The sequence below is a fragment of the Cryptomeria japonica genome, chromosome 1 (genome assembly GCF_030272615.1).
Source record: "Cryptomeria japonica chromosome 1, Sugi_1.0, whole genome shotgun sequence".
In the NCBI taxonomy this organism is placed as follows: domain Eukaryota; kingdom Viridiplantae; phylum Streptophyta; class Pinopsida; order Cupressales; family Cupressaceae; genus Cryptomeria; species Cryptomeria japonica.
Window position 1 is genome coordinate 664,974,356 of NC_081405.1, and position 9,625 is coordinate 664,983,980.

The following is a 9,625-nucleotide window of genomic DNA, read 5'->3' on the forward strand; positions in this document are numbered from 1 at the left end:
AGACTTTTATCTCCAAGGTAAGGAGCGCATAAGTGGTACATGGCCTTGCATTCCCTAGCTACACCTCACTTTATAGGTATTATATCTATAGGCCCACAAGGAGTTCCACATCCTTAATGAATGTTTAGGCTCATTTTTGTATCTTCTTGATTGTTTGTTGCACATACCAAGAGCTTATTTGCAAACCTTTCATATCCAATCAACTCAAGTTTTAGTTTATGAAAACCTTTTTCTTTTTTAAAGGCATAATCTTGATTAGCAACATTGAAACATATAGTTGAAACCAATCTTAGGATAGCCATAGTCTACAATCTTAGTGCTAAAATCATTTTTACCTTGGTCATAATTTCATTAGAAAAAATATAGCCCACAAAATCATAGTCCTTACATTCCAAATACCTATTAGATTTTCCCAAATCATATTCCTAATGCATACTCCACATCCTCTTGTACACCTTGAAATCCATCACCCCTAAAACTTACCTATTAAACTCCTAATATCGTCTATTATCTTCCAACCAGTCTAAGTCATGGGACCAAATCAATACATTTTTCGATTTCAGATTTTCCCCCTATTAACACCCTTAATCTTATATCCATTATGTATATTTCGATTTATCATTCTATCTAATCATTAAAACTACATAATTTAGGTTTGCAATCACATTCCATTGTTACTCATTGTCCATTGTCAAAGGTAGTTCACAATTTAGGCATCCTTGAGACAAATACAATCCTTTGAGACCATTAACGGGTATCCTTAATCATTAAACCATCACCGTCTTTTATACACATCATCTTTATAATCCAAATCCTATCATCATCAAACACAATCCTTGGACATATTTGAGAGAATCGCCTTTAGATCGATTTTAATAAAACCATCACCTAATCCATCCTCCAGGACACTTAAGCTATCCTAGGGACCATAGTTTAAATCCCTGGAACTATACAACCATCCATGGATTCCAAAATCTAAGTCACATAAAATCATCCTTAATACCTAATAGTGTAACATACACTCTAAATCCAATATTAGCAAATTGAATCTACATAGTCTACCTAGTCATCTATTCAAATCTTTGGGATTATATTATCTATCCAAGTTATTTCCAAGTCATCCACTGGACCACCTAAGGTTACCTCTCATTAGGAATTCAGTCTCCTTTTGGTATAGTCACCACAAGTATAATATTTTGAGTCCTAAGGATTCCCCCTTTGACACTCATTTTATTAAAACCCAGATTTTACCTATTCCTCCATACCTGGCCTTTATCACATCACATATTCAACCACGACCAATGGATCCTAGTGCAAGATGAACCACTAGACATAAAATGACTATCTAATATCCTTTCCATAATCAATACATGATAGATTAGTTTCCTTTCCTAGGAGAACCTTCTAAATCTCAACATGATGGTAGTGAAACTAATGATGATAATACCAACCGACCCAAATACACTATCGATCCTAATTTTATCCTTATTTTTTAACAAGGATGTGATATTACTAAGAGATTCATTGAAATAAAAATATGTAATCCTTAGACAATTCATAGAATTAGGGGAAACTTACTAGATTATGATCTCTCCTACCTCGATCACATTGTACATCTTGATCCCTTGGATCATGATCACACCCATTAAATTTTCTAACTATGACCCATAATATCCTTCATCCCATTCATGACTACACTAACCCTCATTTAGATCATGATACCCTCTCTCAAGGAAAACAATCCCCTTTCTACAAGGAGTAATCACCTATGTCAAGAATCTATTCCACCTAAATACACACGTTCCTTCAAAATGGTATTTAAAATCTCTTATCCATTAGTCAAGCCACATTAACTATAAATACCCAAATAGGAACTAAAACAAACACTTCCCATGAAGACGCCATCTTCATTCCCATTATTAATCAGAATAAATATCACATCCCTACTTCCATTATGACTTGACCATTCCAAAATTTGGACCTCCACTTAAATAAAACCTCAAGTCCTTGTGTCACATTACATGATACTAAAATCCCATTTTCCTAAGACTTACAACACAAAACATAAAAATTACACTTAATCTCCACCTCCACCACAACTTAGTTTATCTTTTGATAAAGAGTGATAAACCATGATATATACCCTTAAAGGAATCCAACTAGTAACTCATAAGAAATCATATACCTTCAAGGAGTTATGTCTATATCCCTTTGATTGTTCCATATCACAACTCTCGTTCCCTACCTCTTTTGAAGCTGTTGAGTATGATACATGCAAATGGAAAGGAGATCCCAGGGGAAATGTAAAGGAATTATTTGTGGATATACAAGAAATGACACATGAATATGTATACTTAATATATTTATTCCCTCATAGCTTAGGTAGGAAAACATTTTAATGGTTCTCATACAAATCTTAGGGGTCCATCGTGTCTTTTAGAGACCTAGTAGAAAAAAATTCATTTAAACTATTTTCCTATAACATGGAGCATGAGCTAACTGTGATGGACTTATGTAATGCCAAGCAAAAATTAGGGGAAAGATTTTCATTATTCCATCAATGTTGGATAGCTTTAGCAAGAATATTTTTATGGCCAATATTAAAAAAAAAAAACTCACAAATATTTGTCACAAATTTTAATCCAAATTTTGAATTTCATCTACAAGCCCAACGTGTCACTTCTTTTGAGTAACTCATCAAAAGAGGGATCCAAATAAAAGATCCCTCATTGTTAAAGGGGTTATAAAACTCTATTCTAAGGATCAAAACCAAAATGATAAATAAAAAAGTTTCAAATGGAAAACCCAAATTATTTAGTAAGAATAATAATATATTTGGAGATGGGATCATCAATTAAAAGCATATCTAAAAAATCTAATAACTCTCAGCCACCAATATTCCATCTACACCCTCTAAACCCAACCAAAAAAGGACATAGTTAACATATGTAGGGGAACCTATTGAGGTAGTATTTCATTAACCGGTTAAGGATAAATGGTTGTCTTTTCACTTATAATTTACCCTTTGATGATATTCAACCAAATCCCTCCTTGTATAATGATAGAGAATGTTTAAATTGTCATTGAATCAAATGTCACGCCATAGGAAAGAGTATGAAAGTGGAACGTGCTATATTAAAGGCCTTAAGATAGAGGTGAAATTGAAATTGAGGCACCATCATACACCTTGCCTAATCAAGATGGGTATACATAAAAAACCATAATGCTTGGACATAATTTGTAGTTCACTAAGTGATAAGACTCCCATAGAAATAAAATCTGACACCACAAAGGTTCTTACAACTATGAACCTATTTTTGGACACATCAATCAATCTAATGAGAGATTTTATACCATTAAAATCATCACACTTGATTGTTCTATTGCAACCCAACATGGAAAAGTCACAATCCAAGCTTCTGCTCCATCCAATCCAAACACCCAAAAAATGTATGGCATCCTCAACCAATTTGAGTAAACTTTTTGCCCAAATTTATTTCCTTGCGCTTCTCTAAATATCTCCCACTCATAGAGATGTCTTATTTTAGATCCTATAAGAATTTAGTTCCTCCTAATATCGATCCCTTATTCATTCAAGCCATTGTTGGATATATTTATATAGACATTACCTCACATTCACTCCAAATGATTTTTCTCGCCTTGATCCATCACACAACCATCCCCTCCATATAGATCCTATCATTTCCAAATATAAAATAAAACTTGTGCTCATTAATAGTGAGTCAAGCCTAAACTTTTGTACTCTTTGACTGGTGCAATATGTTGCTTATACAATAGAAGCCTTGGGATATCAAACTATCATCATTGAAACCTATGATAATGTAAAAAGACTTGCTACTATTTACCTTCAAATTGAGGTAGGACCCTCATTACAACATACTTAATGTCAAATCATAGATTCATATCTTCTATACACCTTTTTACTTGGTTTGCCACAACTTTGTACCATGCAATCCATACCATTTACATACCATAAATTTCTTAAGTTTTGATACAATGGTGTGGAAATTGCTATTCTTGGTGATCTCTAGTCCTTTCAAAATTGTAAGATTTTGAAAGTAAAATATGGTAACCATTGTCAATATCTTAACATCATTCCCAAGTCCTCTTCCACAAAACACACATCATATATTGACCCTAGTGATTTTCCTTCCACATCTTCCACTTCATCTACCAAGAAACAACCATAAAAATACACATTCAAAATATTAAATAAACGACATGGAGAATATTAAACCCATGAATCTATTCATATTCATAATTTACTTATCTAACCTTAATCCTTTAGTTGACCACACCTCGAAGTCCAAGATCCTCTCCTCACATTGGAGTGGGTCCCACTACCTTCCTTTTTAGTGGTTACCTTCCTAATGAGGACATAAAAGGCTCTAATCCTACATGAATTCTCAAAGATGAGTAGTATGTAACCTGCTTCAAAAAGCATAAAAAATTGATTCCATTATACATTTATGGTAAAAATGAATGATAAAGACAAAGTCCTTGGTTTACACAAGCACAAATCCCTTGATCTTGTTGATATCCTAATAAATTATGGAACTTTTGGCAAGTAGGATATGGCTCTTATGATGACTATTATGATGCCCTTGTTTAATTTCCTGATAACACTAGGCACACCTCTTCTAATCTTGATGATATCAAATAGTGTGTCATTCTTAACCCTTTCAAAAAGCTTGCATCCATGATCCTATTCTATGATAATGCCATCTTCACCATCCATATTGACCTAAAATACCCCAAACTTATTGACCAGGACCAACACAATCCTCCCACATTGGATACATTTAAAATAGCGAGGCCATCTAAGAGATATGTAATTACATGACCACATTCCCTTGTGATATCACACATCTATTAGATCATATTAAGTTCATCTATATATTTTAGAGAGCAAGAAGATCTTTCAGATAAATAATCAAAATCAATGCTTGATATAAATATACCCTTTCATAGTGATCTTCACCTTCCAATGGATTTCACTTCACTTCAAGATAGATCACCCCTCCCCAGTGAGGAAACTATAGACATAAATCTGGGTACAAAGGAGGTACCTAAATTGAAATAGATAGCAATTTATTTATATCTTAAGTTAAAGAAAATATCTCCATGATACTTATAGATTATCCAAATGTATTTTTTTGGCCTTACATTGATATCCATGGCTTGGATCCATCCTTGTTTTTTCACCACCTTGTGTTATGATCCAATTATCAAACTAGTTCACCAAAAATTAAGGAAAACACACTCTAAGGTGGCCCTCCTAATAAAGGAAGAACTATAGAAGTTGCTAAACGTCAGATTTTTTATTCAACCTACTAACTATCCAAAGTAAGTATCTAATGTAGTCATGGTGAACAAAAAAACCAAAGAAATAAGGGTATGTATAGACTTTAGGGATCTCAATAAATATTTGTTAAAATAATATTTCCACTTCATAGTATAGACATGATAGCAAATTTGATAGTTGTCCACGAAATGATATCCCTTATAAATGGAGTTTTAGGGTAAAATCAAATTTGAAAAGCACTAGAAGACCAACATAATATATGTTTCATCACTGTTAGGAAACATTCTATTACAAAGTTTATCATTTGACATAAAAAAATGTTTGTACCATATATAAGAGGGTCATGAGTATCATATTCCATAATATGATACATGATATTATTGAGGGTTATGTGGATGATATCCTAGAAAACTTAAAACTCAAAATAGATCACCCAACCATATTTTGTTATATCTTCCAAGAGCCCAAAGAGTATAAGGTTAGATTAAATCTCATGAAATGCATCTTTGGAGTTACATGAGGCAAATTCTTAAGGTTTATTGTTTCTAGACACGACAACATTCTAGTAGAACTAGACAAGGTAAAAATAGTAACAAGAATACCGCTTCTTAGGAACCTTACAAATCTAAATATGTTATAGGGAAAACTCTAGGATTTCAAGTGGCTCATTTCCCAATTAGTAGGTAATTTCCATCCTTTTTACATCTATTCTAAAAGAATGTCAGTTTTTAGTCGGATCAATTATACGAAAAGGAATTTGAACAATCCTCCAATACTAGTGGCACCCACACTAAATAAGCCTTTTCTCTTCTAGTCCTTTGCATGTATAAACTCAAAGATTACATGCTTAGTAATACTAACCATCTTATCGCCAACATTAACCTATTGGAATACTTGTTTTCTAGTGTAGCTTTTACCAATAGAATGGAAAAGTGGGTTATGATTGTTGGTGAGTTTAATATTGAGTATATCAATCAAAAGGTAATAAAGGGAAAAGTTATAGGAGATAAATTAGCAAAGGCTCCTATATGGTTCCCTATATAACTAATAATATATAGTAGTGAGGCCATGCACATCTACTTAATGGATAGGATAATCCTTGATTAAGTAACCATTAGTTGTAATAGGTTACATTAAATATGAACTGAGGATGTACACTTGAGATAAATCATTGAATTAGAAAGAAAGTATTACTAAATTAAAAAATTGCTTTAAAGGCTTAAAGAATCTTACTATTATTTATCTTATAGATTATATCTATGGGTGAATTATAAGTTCACGTGCAAATTCTATAGTTAATATTGATCAATAATTTCTACATGAATTACTAACTAAACCTTAACTAATTATTGAATGCATAATTTTAACAACTAAAATACATAGTGGAAATTTACATCAAGTGGCCCATTGTTGGGGGTAGATGCACTTATTTTCACCAAATTTTTAATCAACAGTTAATGCTTCATTTGAATTATCCCAAAGACATCGACATTAAAAACTTGCTTGATTTGAACACTTAATTTTGAAAGGAAAAATATAATAATCTCGGAAAAATCACATTATATTTGAATAGAAAAAAATGTAATACATAAATACTACTAACTCTAACCACTATAGACTAAAAAAATACACATGTATATTATTCCATTTAAGCAAGAAGAGAGATTTTCTAGAGGAAGACACAATTCAAAAAAAATTTATCACCACTCTTCTAGCTTAAATAGAGAATCTAGTTTAAATGGCATGCATGGGAAAATAATAAGACCATGCAACCAAAAGATGTTGTCATTTATTGTTGTGCAAGAGTCCCTGCTTCAATAATCATTTGTTGGAATTAAAGGTATAATGTAGCTACCTAATCTCCCTTGGGCATGACCACATTAGCTCATGTGATTGTAGACCCACACTCTCTCTTGGATATAGGTGCCCATCCTCCCCACTATTTGCTACAAACCCATTGGCTTCGGTACTCCCATGGCTACTTGACAATGATCAACTCATCTTCTTCCCTTTTTGGTGTAGAGTAATTTATTTTTTAATACCAAACACCTATTCATCATAATTTATCATACTATTTTATCACATTTCAATCAATAACCATGTACACATGCAAAAATTTATCAAAACATTAGCAATTATGTTTAGTGCTTCATATTTAACATAAGTTTTGGAGATTGTCATATAAATTTTGGCAACTTATGGGAAATATTAGATCAAAAAGTAACAACTTAAGGATAATTTGAGATCCCATCACCCCCAACTTAATTCTTGCTTTCTCTCAAGAAGGAGCTGCCATTTGGTTTTACATTAAAACTACCTCCTTAAAGTCATTTGGAGATGTGATACTGAGATGTGGATTCTATTGATTCTAATAAAACCCCTTCATATTTTCTAACCTATTCCATCATAGATCTTCTACTCTTTCATCATAAGGGATCTCACCTTTCCAATATGGAATGAGCCACAACAATGGTAGGTGAAACATTAAAGGTACCAAAATGCTTCATCTGCTCATGTTATCCTGATGTATTTGTGTATTTCACCAAATTGATGTAGGATAGTTGTATAAGGAGCATGGTTTTTTATTTCTAAACCCATACATTAACTCATGCCACCTGCTTGCAATGAACCTTAGAGCTTCCCTACTTATATTTATTGGTATTTTTTCCAAATATTATGTAATGGGATTATTTGGTTGCAAAAATTTAGTCTTAAATGCTTGGACTACCACTAATTGTAAACTAATAATCTAGTATCTTGTTTAGATTCTTTGATTCTACTCTAAAACTCAATGAAATTATTATTTCCACTTCTTTGTGTCTGTGCATCTACTTGCCTCTATTAGTTTCATTTTGAATGAATGATTCTAATGTCCATAGTTGTGAATACCCCACATAGAGTGTTGTATTCCATTTAGTTCCATATGGTAGTGAAATATAGGGAAATTGGATCCTAGCCTAGAGACATAAACTAAGATCCCAAATCAATAACGTTCATTGGAGAAGATAGCTAATAATATCCAACTTTAGTCCCAAAGGAGAGCTGGATCTTGTGTATGATTATTTAACTTTTTTTGTGTTTGATATGATTTGATGTGAATGTGTAATGACTAGGTAAAATGATAGAAAATTGACGATGAACAACATGTAAATAGAAATATATAGAATTGGAAACTAATAGAGAAGTACAAATCTGGAAATGAGATAATAGAAGAACCTGTTATTGAAATCTAGAGTTGAAAGTATCAGTGAAGTATGCTAGTAACCATAGACCTGAAGGTGTTTTGATTGGCTAAAACTTTAGATTTTTGATTAGGATGTGTTAGGACTGCAATTTTTGCATCCTTATCCTAGGAGTTTTTTCAAATTTTGTTACATCTCTTTGGCCATTGGATCGGGTTTTAATTTTGAGTTTTTCAAATCTGAAAGGGGGTTTTAATTTGCTAAAGTTTTGTTTTTATTTGAACCTCTTTTCTGTTGTTCCCTTGGTCCTAGAGTCCTAACGACCCCTACCGCCCTTGGTTTAAGTTGCACATGCCTTTTTCTGTGTGCTCGGCATAGTTCCCATGTACTCGTAGGTTGTTTTCTCAGCTTGTTATCTAAATAACGGGCCCATGGGCGTTGTCCAATTTAATTTTGAGTTTTCTTTTCAAGGAATCGGGCGAGCGAAATCAAAGGTTGTAGCCTCTCCTGCCCCCGTGTTTTGTTAGGTTAAGAAGACATAAGCTAAGCAGGCGCATGGGCTAATTTTAGTTTTTTAAGGTTTTGACAAGAATGGTGCATTCCACATCCTTGCGTGTTTGTGTTATGAAAGTTGGATCATTTGGTGGACTTGCGAAAACCATAAAATATAAACCTCGCGCTCCCGCGTGTGAAATAACAAGAGGGCTTGTAGGTGTGAGGTAAACCTAAAATGTTTTTTTCAAAAGGTAGACATGGCTTCTAAATTCATTAGTGGAATTCCATGTGGGTTTTCAACTTTGGCTCATCCATCTGATTCAATTGCGTGATTGATATCAATAGTGGAAATAAAAACATGAGCAAGGCTATTCACTCATTCAATTTTACTATCGTAATTATTTCTCAAGGCACTGGTTTTTTTTACCATTTGCGTCAAATTAATTTGCAATTGAAAGCTAATTGTTGGGTTGTGACTGTGTGACAGTTAAGTGCTGGGATGAAAAGAAGTTGCAGGCAAGTGCAAAAATTGATGTTGTCTTAGCAGACTAGAAACGGTAAGTGTTCTTGAACTTGCTAATCTTGTCAGGGTTGAATTGCAGTCTTTTATTAAAAGTTGTTT